The sequence below is a fragment of the Papaver somniferum genome, chromosome 10 (assembly GCF_003573695.1).
Source record: "Papaver somniferum cultivar HN1 chromosome 10, ASM357369v1, whole genome shotgun sequence".
NCBI lineage: Eukaryota > Viridiplantae > Streptophyta > Magnoliopsida > Ranunculales > Papaveraceae > Papaver > Papaver somniferum.
This window is the reverse complement of record NC_039367.1, coordinates 47,833,756-47,847,784: the sequence shown is the minus strand read 5'-3', so window position 1 is coordinate 47,847,784 and position 14,029 is coordinate 47,833,756.

Below are 14,029 nucleotides of genomic sequence, written 5' to 3'. Positions count from 1 at the left end.
GTTGCTATATGCACCATTCTGGGTGAATTTCATGTATTCATTGAATTGCTTCGAATAAAGCGAAGAGGTACTCATCACTTGTCAACCAGCTTTACCCTTTGCAGTATGTCAGTGCATTAAATTAGGTTTTACAATTTTAGTCCTGAACTAAAATCCACCATCAACATTAAGTCCCCTGCCTAGCACATAATGGTTGCATTATTGTGGGGTAGGCATGAGATGCTGACAATTCAAATACTAGAACGATTAAGCTAAAGTAAATACAAATTTACCGCATAGATGAACATCGTCCTATGCTTCAAACGTCAGGAGCTGGTCCGTTCCTTTTTAAATATCCAATGGCCTTTCCGATCTTGATTAGGGTTCGGAAGAAAGCACGACTCGATCAGTGTTGAATCCTTATCTATCGGGCATACCTTGCCGCAGTCGCTTTTAGCCTTCCTTTAGGGTTTCCTCGATATATATGTATATGTAGGTATTTTGAATCACTTTTACCGTTTTGCGATAGGATTTTCTTGCAGAAACTCCATCATGTCAAGTAATAGTAGATCATCTTCTTCATACCATCCAGGGTCTTCTGCTAAACGTGCACGACCTGCATCTCAGTGTGAACCTGAGCTTCATGATGAATCCCCTGCTCGTGTTCTCCGAGTTAAGAAGATCATACCGGTTCGTTCATCTTTTCCTCTTCTTTTCCGAACAGTTTCTTGTTCTTCATGATCATGCGAATAATCTCCCCTTTTTTTGCAGAGATACCCTATTGGAACATGTGTGATGGTTATCGACGACGATGACTTAACTAGTCCTCTTCGTTCAAACTCAAACACGCCTACCCCCGCGGACCTTGAAGATTCTGATCTGGGTATATCATCTTATGAATACCCCAACGTGGGTCTTTTATTTGATATCCACATGAGATGCCTATCTTCCAGCTATCGAGTTGTCGATGGATTCTTAGTGCGGAAGAAGTTTGTGCCTTTATACACAAAGGTATGGAGAAAGTATGGCCACATCGGAACCAGGAATGTAGTTCGGCACTGTTCATCTGCTTTGGTCACCACGGTAAACTGCCTTCTTCCCATGATTGCTGAGATGGAGAACATCTCTATTCGCAACGTTGCTGAATCAAATCTTGAAAAGTGGGAGAACATGGTATCTACTTGCGAATCCATGGAGTTCAACGTGGGATGATTGCGGCAGCGTCTTGACATCATCAAGTTTGATCAAGCTGGTATCCTTGTGAATGTAGTTCCTGATGCGAAAGCTATCTTGGAGGAGGAGAATGCCCTGGCTGCGCAATCAGAGAAGGTGGAGCAGGCAATTCAAAATTTGAAGGATAGGACGGAGAGGTACCAAACTAGGCTGAAGATGATGCTCTCAAGGAACTACAATCTGCTGGATGGCCTCTTCTAATCCACGCTTCCTTATTGTCAATTTTTTTTGAACATTCTTGAGAAATGAATTGCATTAGTTTTTGGTAGATGGATGAGGTCTTTTCATTAAGGTTTTTTTTTTTTGAATAAATTGATAATTCAAATGCGTAATGAAAAATGCTTGCATCGTCATGTCATGGGACAGTAGCGGTACATTAATCAAGCATGGTACGCCTTGAGACATTTTCAGTTAATGACTTCTTCTAACTTGCCTCCCTCTACCTTAATGATTTTGTAGTAGCCGGTATTGTAAGCCTTGGTGATCACGTAGGGACCTTCCATTTCGGAGAGAATTTTGGTGCAGACATGTCTTGCTGAATGTGCTTGGCCGTCTTCAAGACTAAATCTCCTACTTTAAAAACACGTGGCTTCACAGTCTTGTCATACGCTCTAGAGATCCTACTTCTGTACACCTGAGTACGTTCCTCCGCTTTGCTTCTTCTAGAATCCAGAGTGTCCAACTCAGCGATTCTTGAGTTAGATGCTTCAGCCTCGCTCCGGTGGACTCCACTTGCTGCTGCAATCCTGGCTGATGGGATCTTGATTTCTGCTGGGAGGATCGCATCCGCACCGTAAACAAGTGAATATGGAGAAACCCCAATGGAGCTTCTAAGTGCCGTCCGATATGCCCATAACATCATTAGTAACTGTTCGTGCCGCTTTCTGGGGTTGTCATGTACTGTTCGACTGGGAATCCGAATTAATGTTTTGTTGGTGCTCTCATCCTGTCCGTTTCCTTGAGGATAGTAGATGGTGGAGTATACCTGTTTAATTCCATATTCTTCAAGTAGCTCTCGTATCTGTTTGTTGGCGAAGGGGATGCCGTTATCAGTGATAATGTGCTTAGGCACACCAAAACGGCAAATGATGTATTCTATAATGAAAGCCGCAATCGTTTCTCCCGTAGTCCCTCGTAGAGGAATAACTTCAACCCATTTGGTGAAGTACTCTATCGCGGTTATGACATACTCGTGCTGCTTCGATGATGGTGGATTGATCTTCCCAATAATGTCAAGTCCCCACCTATAAAATGGCCATGGACTGCTTATCGAGTGTAAAGGAGTGGAAGGTGCGTGAACAAGGTTCCCATGAATTTGACATTTGTGGAAGCTTTGAAAAAATGCAGCTGCATCATCCTCCATGGTCGGCCAATAATATTTCTCGTGTATCTGGAGAAATAGTTTCCTCTTCCCTTGATGTTCCCCCTCATGCATTTCCTTCAACATAATTGGGACCTCGGCCTCAGCCAGGCATCGTAATAGATCGCCCCCAAAGCTTTTGCGATACAGGATCCCTTCGTGAAATACGAACCGTTTCACATTTTGTTTCATCTTGACAACCTCCTTTTGATTAGTGGGAATTATTCCGTCGCGGAGATAGCTAATATACGGCTCTCTCCAGTCCCCAGCATGACTTATGCTGAAAACCTCCAGTTAGTGTGGAGGCGCTTGACAATTCGAAAAATACTTTTGGAGTAGCCGGGATTGAGTCTCCATTTCTGTCCAGTAATAGCCCAGGCGTTGAAGACGTCGATAGAGCGTTACCACCAGCATTTGTCCACAAATTTCATCGTGAATGCGGTTAAGATGTAGTTGTGATTCATCATCTCCGAGACATCTTGATAGGGAACCATCCGGGTTTCGATGATATAGCATACCATGAAGCATGAAGAAGCTTTGCAAGGTTTTGAGACTGACCTTTACTTGAGAAAGCGAGCTGCTAAGCTCCTGAATGATCGGAGTCCGCCAATCGTAGGTTCCAGTGTCTTTGCATTGTGAAAGCCATGTTGATTATACTGTTCTACTCTTCACCGTCAAGGTTTCTTCTAAACCTTCGAACTGTAATTTAGAGGCTAGCGTTTCTAAACAATCGGCGTGTCTGTTGTTGCTGCGGCCAACATGGGTTATGGTTGCATCATCAAAGTAGTTTAGTAATCTCTGCGCTTCTGATCGGTATGGAGCTAGTGTCACCTCCTTCAATGCATATATTCCATTCATCTGATTAACTAGTAGCTTAGAATCACCTCTTATTTCCAGACGTGTGGCCCCTGCTTGCTTGGATAAAGACAGTCCTATAAGGAAGGCTTCATACGCTGCTGAATTGTTAGTGCATTGAAAGTCTAGCTTGAAGGAGTGTGAGAAGACTTCACCGGTTGGAGATACTAGGACTACGCCTGCCCCTCCAGTGTTATTGCTAGGAGTGGCAGATCCGTCAAAATATAACATCCACGCTTCTTCTTCGACAACGGAGATGTCTGGAAATTCTCCAGGGAGGTCCTCACGTAGCGCAGTAGTGCTTCCCCAGGGAATGCTGCTAGCAAATCTGCAACTGCTTGCCCCTAGATAGCTCTAGGCGATGCACACGTTATGTCTAACTCCGACATTTGGAGAAGCCACTTAGCTGACCTTCCAATCAGGACCGGTTTTGAAAGCAAAAACTTCGCAGGATTAGATTTAGATATGAGTATCACCTTGTTGGATAATAGGTAATGTCTGAACTTCTGAATGGAATGAATTAGGGCTAATCATGCCTTCTCCGCCTTGGGGTATCTAAGCTCATCATCTCTCAATATTCGGCTGAAATAGTATATAGGATGTTCGATTCCCTCGTCATCTTCTTGAGCGAGTAAAGACCCGACGGCGGTATCACTGAAAGCGGTGTAGAGACATAGCGGTCTTCCTTGGACGCGACACTTCATGATGGTTGGAGATGACAATATTCGCTGAATCTTTCTGTTGTACATCGGTACAAACGAAACTCGCTCCTTTCTTCAGCAAGGGGGTGAATGAAGCAACAAGATGGGCTAAACCAGGTATAAAACGTCGAATGTATTTCACCTTGCCCATGAAGCTTTGGAGTTCCTTCATAGTTCGTGGTGGCAGCATTGTGAGGATAGCTTGAGTCTTGGATGGGTCCACCTTGATCCCCTTAGCAGTTACCTGGAATCCCAGAAATTTTCCCGAAGAAACACCAAAAGCGCATTTCAAAGGATTCATCTTCAATTTGTATTCACGACACCTTTCAAACATTTTCCGCCGGACTCCTGTATGGTCTGCCCGAGCTTTTGATTTGACTACTATGTCATCCACGTAGTCTTCAACTTGTTTATGAATCATGTCATGGAAGATTTCCGTATTAGCGCGTTGATACGTTGCGCCGGCATTCTTTAAACCAAAAGGCATAACAGTATAGTAAAAATTTCCGAGAGGAGTTCGAAAAGCTGTCTTACTTGCGTCATTCTCATACATCCTTATCTGATTATAACCGCTATACCCATCCATGAAGGAAAACATGTCGTGCCCGCTGGTGGCATCTACTAACATGTCGATGTTAGGTAGAGGAAAATCATCCTTGGGGCAGCACTTGTTCAGGTCTCTGAAATCCACGCAGCACCAGATCTGTCCGTTTTTCTTTTTCACTGGAACCACATTAGACAGCCAGGTCGGATGATGAATGAGTTTGATGAAGCCAACTTCTAACAACTTCTGAATCTCAGTCTTGATTTGTTTTTCCACCCCGTGCCTGAATTCCCTCGGAGACTGTTTGATCGGCTTGGATCCGGGTATGACATGCAGATGATGGGTGACCAATTTTTCATCTAAACCTGGAATTTCTTCATATGTCCAAGCAAATATGTCCTGATATTCTCTCAGAAGTTGGACGAGCTCTGTGCGTTCATCCGTGGACAAAGATGATCTGATGGAGATAGGCCTAGAAGATTCTTCATTCCCGATATTAACGATTTCGAGCTCATCAGTCGTGGAGTTGGTGCCGTCTTGCAGCTGTCGTGGAGCATCCAACACCTCTTATTGTGGCTCATCGTTTTTGTAACATTCAACTGGGCGGAGAGACTGGGCATCAGTCTCCCCTGCTAATTGATAACAGCGACGTCGGTACACAGTTTTCCCCTTCTGGTCATGGCTCGCTACAAAATCTCACTTCCTCTTAGTGTGAACGTGGGTTGCTACTTCACCGGATGAAGAAGAACACCTTGTCAGCAAAGATGCGTCGTGGGGCCTAGCCCCTCAATGATGCAAGTCGGTCTTCCTCCTGGATTGACGCCCACGTGGGGAGTGGGATGCAATGAACTTTGTCTGATTCTTCCCTCCGAGCTTCTCTTGGTTCAAATAACTCCACTCCACATATCGGCGCGTAAAGAGACAAGGATGCAGGAATACGAACGACTTCTTTATTCAGCATAGTCTTAAGGCATTGGTGATACTTCGAAGGGACAATCCTATTGTGATGAAGCCAAGATCTCCCTAGTATCATATGGTAGTCCGTCTCCTTTTGCATGACTTCGAATTTCACTGAACAGGCCCTGCAGACAAATTCAGATTGACATACCCGTATGTGTTGGTTTGGTTTCCTTCAAAGTCTGTTATCGTGGTAGGCTATCGTACGATCTTTCTTGGGCGGACCTTAGCCATCTTGAGTGTCTTGAGAGTAATCACATTCGAAGACGCTCCTGTGTCGATGAGGTCCCTCTTGAACTTTGAATCCTTGATGCGCGCAGTAACGTGTAGGGCCCAGTTGTGACCCTCTTCTGCCATCATGTATTCCTCTGTAAATGTAACATTATTCACAGACATATCTGATGTTTTTGAGGCTTCTGGACGTGAAGGAGCTAAATGCACGTCCAGGGTTATCTGGTTAATTGCAGCAAACGTCTCCGCCCGCTGATTCTTCGAGAGGTGTAAAAATTGACACAAGCTTTCCACTAGAGAAGCCGCTTCCTGACCCACTGGAATTCGGTTCATAGTGAAACTGTTGATTTGAGGAGGATCAGTCCCCGGTGTAGAAGTCTCCGTGATAGGACCGCTCATCTATGATGTTATCTTGATGAGGAGATCGAGTATGCCGTTTATCGCTTCTTTGATCAGTTCCATGTTCTCCGTGTGAATCTCCTGTACCCATGCTAACTCGGTCAATGTTAGGATCATTCTGGCTACACCATCAGATACACCGTTAGGAAGGGGAGTATCTCTATTGGAGGAACTTCGACCAGGATTTGAATCTGTTGGGGAAGTCCTAAGACCAACCATTTTGGAATCAACCAAGTGGGATTGGGTATTGAAGAAATTGACTTCACAACCGAGAGATTAATCTCCCAATGTGGTCGCCAATTGTTTATGGGTGAAAACTGTTTCTACTGGTTTTGGTAAATTTGGGTGTGTGTGGATGAGAAACGAATCTAAACCCTAAACAAATGCACTGCACGGGAGTGCTTTTGATTCGAGAGATCAATCTATACATTTCTGGCCTAAACCAAGAAATGGTCGTTCCAGACTTGCTTCGGTCACAAAGTGAAGGAGATGGGGTTGATCTTAAAGAGGGAAGCGAAGAAGGTGTTGAGATTGTGAAGGTGTTGGTTGTTTATGACTTGTATCAGAATGATGAACTAGTTTGCACAATGAAAGCTATCAGTTCTGGGTGTTTTCTGAATACTATGACAACACTTGGTTTTTCTGTGTTTGTCTCTTGTGTTTTGGAAATAGGTAAAGACCTATTTATACAAGTCATTAAGCGCAAAACCCTCATCTCGTAGGAAGTGGAGGAAGTTGAGTGATGGAGTAGTGGGGTCGTGTGAGTGATTGCACGATCACGTCTTGGCCCATTTCCCTCATCCTCTTAACCGTCCATGCATCCTGACACGTTCTTGTAAATGGGCACGTTGCACGCCGCACGCTGTAAACCACCAGACCAATACCCCAGTAAGTATCCTGCAGTTTGCGACATGCTTGATGTCTCGAATGAGTAGATCGTCGGACCCACAGGAAGTAGCATACGATGCTAGGTTAAATAACTGAGTTATTTAGGAAATCGATATTCATGAAATATCGTGTATACTCTATGCATGTAATGAGTCGAATACAATCAATATGTATGAAGCATCATTGTTTTAAAGCTTGACCTAATAAGTCGCGGATCAAGCGCCTTAAAATAAGATCACGTCCAACCATCTTCGAGTGATTGTTTGGAGGCTGCTTGGGCGAACCATGCTTTGGTCGGTTACTCCCTGTGGAAGAGTGGTGGACGGTGATCATAGGGATGCTTTATTGGTCGTCTAGATTTTAATCTTGGATGTCCGACCAAGCTGGCAAAGTTGGACGGACAAGATGATCTGCGACACGCGTTTGCGACCGTTGATGGATTTTAGGGTTTAAAGAGGTGCGCAAGCATCACTTTTTGGCTTGACCGAAGTCAAGCATGGACACCTCTTTTGGCGGGACCGACCGGGCATGCATGTAGACGGCTTTCTGGTGTACAAGTCCATGCCACTTCGTCTTGTGGAGGTGCGATCTAGGCCACTCAATTTGTCTGGCAAAGATGAGTGGTCGTGATCGATTTGAGACATAAATCCATTGCCGCGAAGGATTTGGAAGTCGTGTCGACATGGCTCCTATGTGTGCGCGTTTAAAGGTGTTCAGCCATGGTTGGTCTAGGCCGATCTTGCATGCGCATAGGTGGTCCCACAGTGATCTCGTTGATACTCTCGGGACCTCTTAAGTCTATATCTACACCCTCCATCCAGGCTTGTGAAGATGGATGGTCGTGATCAAACTACGGCAGTTATGCAATGCGCAAACCCTAATTAGGGTTTTGTAACAGTCACGCGCGCGCAACTTTGGCCAAACGGTTTGGCAGGCCATGCTCCTCCTTTGGGGAGACCGACCATGTGGGGCCCATATTGGGCTGGCGGTGAACATATGTGAACCTCCCTGACGGTCCTAGGCGCGATCTAAGTCATCCAAGTATGCTTGCGAAGTTGGATGGTTGTGATCGATTTAAGACGCTAGTGGAGTTTCCATGACCTTTTAAGCATTACGCCAGCCTCACTTCGAGCAAGCGATCATTGCTCTAGGGCTAGGTCGTGAGAAAACCGATCAAGTGGGTGAGGAGTGGTCCCGCTAATGTGTGCATTAGCGTTTCACTGATCAATCGCGGGATGATCTAATCCGTCCATCCATGCTTGCGAAGTTGGACAATCGTGATCGTTTTAAGACTGCCTTGAACAGTCTATGCTCGATCGAATCTCTATAAAGCAGCACGACCACCTACTTAGGGTTGGTGTTTGACGTTGCTAAGAGACGTTCATGTGACGTCCGACCGGCTAGGGCATAACTGGGCCCGCCGGTGGTCATCATGACAATCGCTTATTCTTGCCAGGGTTTGGCTAGGCTTGTTAAATTGCGCGGCCAACTTGTGTGGCCGCGATTGTTTCTGAGACTGATATGGACGGTCTAGATTCCCTTTAGGGAATTGAAAATGCTCGATCGGGCTAATACAAGCACGCCGATGTGAGATTCTCTTTGTCAGAGAGTGACGTACCCTGTACGGGTATTTCATGCATGCCTCGAATTTGGCACTTGGAGATTCATGCTACTCTGCTGAGAATGAATACTCAATCGTCGTGTCATGCTAATAATGAGAGTTCGGCGTGGAACAACACATGAAATACTAGGCTAATCATGCATTAAATAATTCTAAAAAATTCACATAATATTTGGGATCGTTGATATATGCACCATTCTGGGTGAATTTCATGTATTCATCGAATTGCTTCGAATAAAGGGAAGAGGTACTCATCACTTGTCAAACAGCTTTACCCTTGCAGGATGTCAGTGCATTAAATTAGGTTTTACAATTTTAGCCCTGAACTAAAATCCACCATCAACACCTATATTGGGTGTATTGGTATAACCAGTCCTAACTTAGTTTGGGAGTCATTGTAGAACCGGTCCCAAGAGAAAAACCAAGTTTCCAATAGTCACATATTTCTTTATGTTGTGTGTGGACTTGGAATTAGTGTTTTCTAAGATAAGAAACTTCTAGATGTCGACATTATTTGAATATGTGCATAACTCTTATCATTAATTGTTCAAAGATATTCCTTGCTGCTCAAGGTGATCCCCAACTGAAATATTGAAAAGCATTTAATTATGATTTTCGATTTTATATGTTTTAATTACCGGCAATTAGAGCATATACTCTAGAAAACGATTATTATTTAATGTGTTAAACTAACAATAGAAACTTTCTAAGAGATATTTCGAAAATATTGTTTGACATTAATTGGAAATAAGAAACCAAAATTAGGTACTTTATTGCATATCTTGAGAATATTTTCGGTTTTGGAATTTCCTTGTTGTCCAAACAACCTTGGTCTATAAATACTTGAGTTTGTATTTCTTGCAAACTATCCTAAGCGAAAACTTCATTCATGTTGTTTCTGGTGGAGCCGTCTATCCGGAGAGGAAAGTAACCTAATTACGCGAAATCTCTTACGACCGCTCGTTTAAAGATTCGTGTGGGACCAAGAAGCTCTACGAGTACCGTTGGTGGGAAACTAGATAATTGCATTGTTATTTTAGTTTTCAATTATTGATTTGATTGACTAACGGTTGTTGAAACTTTTATTGCACCTGGTTTGATTATTCTTGAGAGCCACCTCTTCTGACATAAGGGTGACTCAAATTAGATCAAAGTATCGACGGGATCTTTAGAACTGTTGTTAGATCTAAAGACATTTTGTGATAATCCATTGTTAACATACTCCGTTCTGTGCATGATTGATCATAATATGATTTAAGTTTTTGTGTGTAGGTACTTTAAAGATAATCGAAGATTTGAAGACGAAGAAGATTTATCTAATTAGTTTTCGTATCTTGTGAATTTTGTGCACACATCTTGATTGTTGGTATCCAACTAGATCTTGTTTATATTTGATAGACTTGTGATTATCTAGTTGTTAAGATCGGCATCACTTTATAGTTTCTCTTTAAGCTCTATATTGTTTGATTGCAAATCCGGAATTGATTATTTCAGTAATTAAGATTCAGATTGATCTAACTAGACAAAGGAGTTTATTAGATTAAACATAAGAGCCTTTGTTGACAACTCAACATATCTTTTACCAAAGATTTAATAGATTGGTTACTAAACAGATTTATTCCTTTACTGTTTGGAATACGATCAAAATGAGGAAAGCAACTTGAGATAGTGATTTCTGTCTTGAGATTCATGTGCGTGACCAAAAGATCGAAGATGAAGGGATATGAGGGAACTAAGTAACTAGGGGTAGTTTAATTGGTATTAACTATACGAAGTTGGATGTTTTTCTTTGTATAGCGACTTAATTCTGAGAGTATTCAAAACTGGACTAGGTCCCGGTGTTTTTCTGCATTTGCGGCTTTCTCGTTTACAAAATATTTAAGTGTCATTTACTTTACTCCCGCATTATAATAAAGTAAATTACTCTCATGCGTATCCTAATCACTTGATATTGATCCTATAGTAAACTGGTTTCGGACCGTAACTATTATCAAGTGAATATCTTGAAGTTGTATTTTCTCGACTTTGTCCATAGACGATCACTTAATATATCGGACTTAGAGGTTGAATTAAAAATATTATGGTGTATTTGGGTAGCCTCTTCTTTTCATTTTGGTTTCAGAGCGGGCAAACACGAAAAGATCTAACAATTTGTGTTAGGTGCGATCCAACCTATAAGAATTGAATCTAATGTCTGATTCCTTTCAAAATTAGATGCTCTTAAACACAATTTATTTGGCGTAGAAAAAAGATGTTTTGTGCTACTTAAGATGTTAGAAGAATAAGTTGAACAAAACCACTCATTGGCTGAAAATATTACCAATATCTTGGTTGATAAATAACTTGTCAAAGATATGACATTTGGTTATATAAAACCAAATAAAAAGGGATGCTACACAGAACACCTTCAAAAAACATGTAAATTTTTTAATCAGAAAATTTGTTATGCAAAGAAACTGATTAAACATGCTAAACAATTGTTTGGTATAGTAAAAAACGTTACTAAATCTCAGAAAAAACAACCTAATATTGTCTCTGAGAAATGTCTTGTAAATCATGTCCATAATAAGGAACCTGTTGAAACATTTCTGGGAGAGTTTGAACTCAAACCACCTCGCCATTTCAGTGGTTCCTGGATAGTGGTTGCAGTACACATATGACAAGAGATCCTCTCTTGGTTTGTAAAGCCATAAGATTATAAAGGAGGATCTGTAACTTTCGGAGATGGAAGCAACTGCCTTATCAATAAGAAGAGAACTATCAAACTGCCAGATATTCCTGAAATCCATGATGTTGTATATGTCAAAGGTATGAAAGCCAACTTCTTTCAGTAAGTCAAATTTGTGACAGTGGTCACAAGTTTGTATTCAATATAGCAGGATGTGATATTGAAGATAAGTCTGGAAAAATAATCTTTCGAGGACGACAGAGTATGAATATTGTTATCTTCTTGATATACAGTCTAATTTATATTGTAACCTGACCAAGGTAGAATCAACTTATTTATGGTGTGACAGACCGGAAAATTTACGCCTAGAGCGCCAAGGCGCCCAGGCCATAACTTCCCCGCTGCGCCATTATTATGCTGCTTACCGGGCCATAACACAAGGCAAATGCACGTTCATTTGCGCTTGCAAACATGCTCAAGGAGCATGATGCAAATGATGTAGGTTCCACACCGTTATAACTTACCCTTGTTACGCGAAGGGTTTATTAAGAAAACAAAAACTTTTCCTAAACCTGCAAAAACGGCCTTTTGAGGCCTTAAACGATGAAATTTGGCTAAAATTCCAAGACCGTGATACAAAGGATCACGTCTTGATCATTGGTCTGTTTCCAATCAATTTAGACCCATCTTGAGCTAAATTATGACACTCAGGTTTTTTATCCTCCAGATAGGTTATAACTTGCTCATCTGCATCAACTTGTCTCATCAAGTTTGGCCACAATCATCTCATGTGTCGAGCTACCGAGCCAGATGATATGAGAGGCCAGTATGCCGCAATAATCTCACAATTAGATGATATGAGTGACAAAGTGCTGGACCGGCAATGCTGCAACTCATTACGGCTGCCTACGTACGTACCCTTCCTTACTCTAAAGGGATCAATCACATACCGTAGTTTATCCTCGAAGGGACAGAAACTTAAGCCAACTCGTTTGCAAGGACATGGCCAAGCAATAATGGTATGGCCTAGTCCGTATAGAACGTTCCATCTAAATGCAAAATGATTATGCATTGTCGGGTCCGCGGCATGGCATAATGATGCCTTCACATCATATGCCCCATTTGCGAGGCTATGGAGCTATAAATGAGGCTTACGCATCATTTATACTCTTTCAGCTATGATATGAATCTTACTTGGTGCATGGTACGCATGTGCACCTTCAACCAACTACTCCTCCTTATATATGTTAACTTGCAATTTCTACAACTTTGGATAGGGGAGCAAAATGACTTCACCAAGTCCCAAGGTCGTGATGGCTGCATATAACTCCCATGGACAAATGCAATGTATGACCGTGATGGTTGTACATTCAGTTATGGATCACAGGCCAGTTCCAATGTCCGGCCATGATGGCTGAACATTTCTTGAGCCAGGTTCGTTGAAGGGTCGTGATGGTTGTATTTCCGACTTTGGCCCATAGGCCACTCCAATGTCCAACCGTGATGGTTGTACACTGCCAAGGCCAGCCTTCTCTAGCATGTTGCGATTTTGTCCATAGGCCAATGACCTACCTAACGCGTCGTTGTGGCGCTACTTTGTTCTAGGCCAGCCACCCAACTGGCCTGAAGCATCTTTGGTGCGAGATTGGCTCTAGGCCAATGTTCCTCTTAACACGCAACGAATCTTGAGATGAAGATTAATCTCATGCCATGGCACATCTTTGCGCATGCGCCATGCTAAAAATTGGGGGTGTTACATATGGCTTGAATGATTTGGTCATATCAACTACCGAATGCTTGATAAGCTCATTAATCGTGAACTTGTCAGAGGCGTTCCAAAAATAAATATTAAAGTAGAATGTGTATGTGGTCCTTGTCAAAAGGGTAAGCAAAAAAAAGTTCCACACAAACCTTCTCGACATATAGCTACTCGTGCTCCTCTCGATCTTATTCATATGGATCTTTTCGGTCCTATCCAACAAGCTATTGTTGGTGGTAAGAAATATGCTTTAGTAATGGTAGATGACTACATTCGTTTAACTTGGGTTGGTTTTCTGAAACACAAAAATGACACTCTTGAGGAGTTTAAGATTATTGTGAATAAGATTGAAAATGAACAAGGTCGCAAACTTAAGAAACTAAGAAGCGACCGTGGTACAGAATTCAAAGATACAAAAGTCCATGAATACTGCAATAAATTTGGAATCTCTCATCAATTCTCTGCTTCTATCACACCTCAGGAAAATGGTGTTGCTGAAAGAAAGAATAGAAATATTCAAGAAATGGTTAGAGTAATGCTTCAAAACAAAAAATCTACCACTGAAATTCTAGGGGGAAGCTGTCTTCACAACCTTTTATCTCATAAATAGAGTTTACTTAAGATTGAGTGGTATGGAAGAAAACCCAATCTAAGCTATTTAGGGGTTTTTGGAAGCAACTGCTATATACTTAAGGACAGAGAACATAGAGAAAAATTTTATTCTAAAAGTGATGAAGGAATTTTTCTTGGTTATGCGTCTGATAGTCGTGCTTTCAGAATATATAATCTTCGAAACAAAGTCATCATGGAATCAGTTAATGTGGTCATTGATGA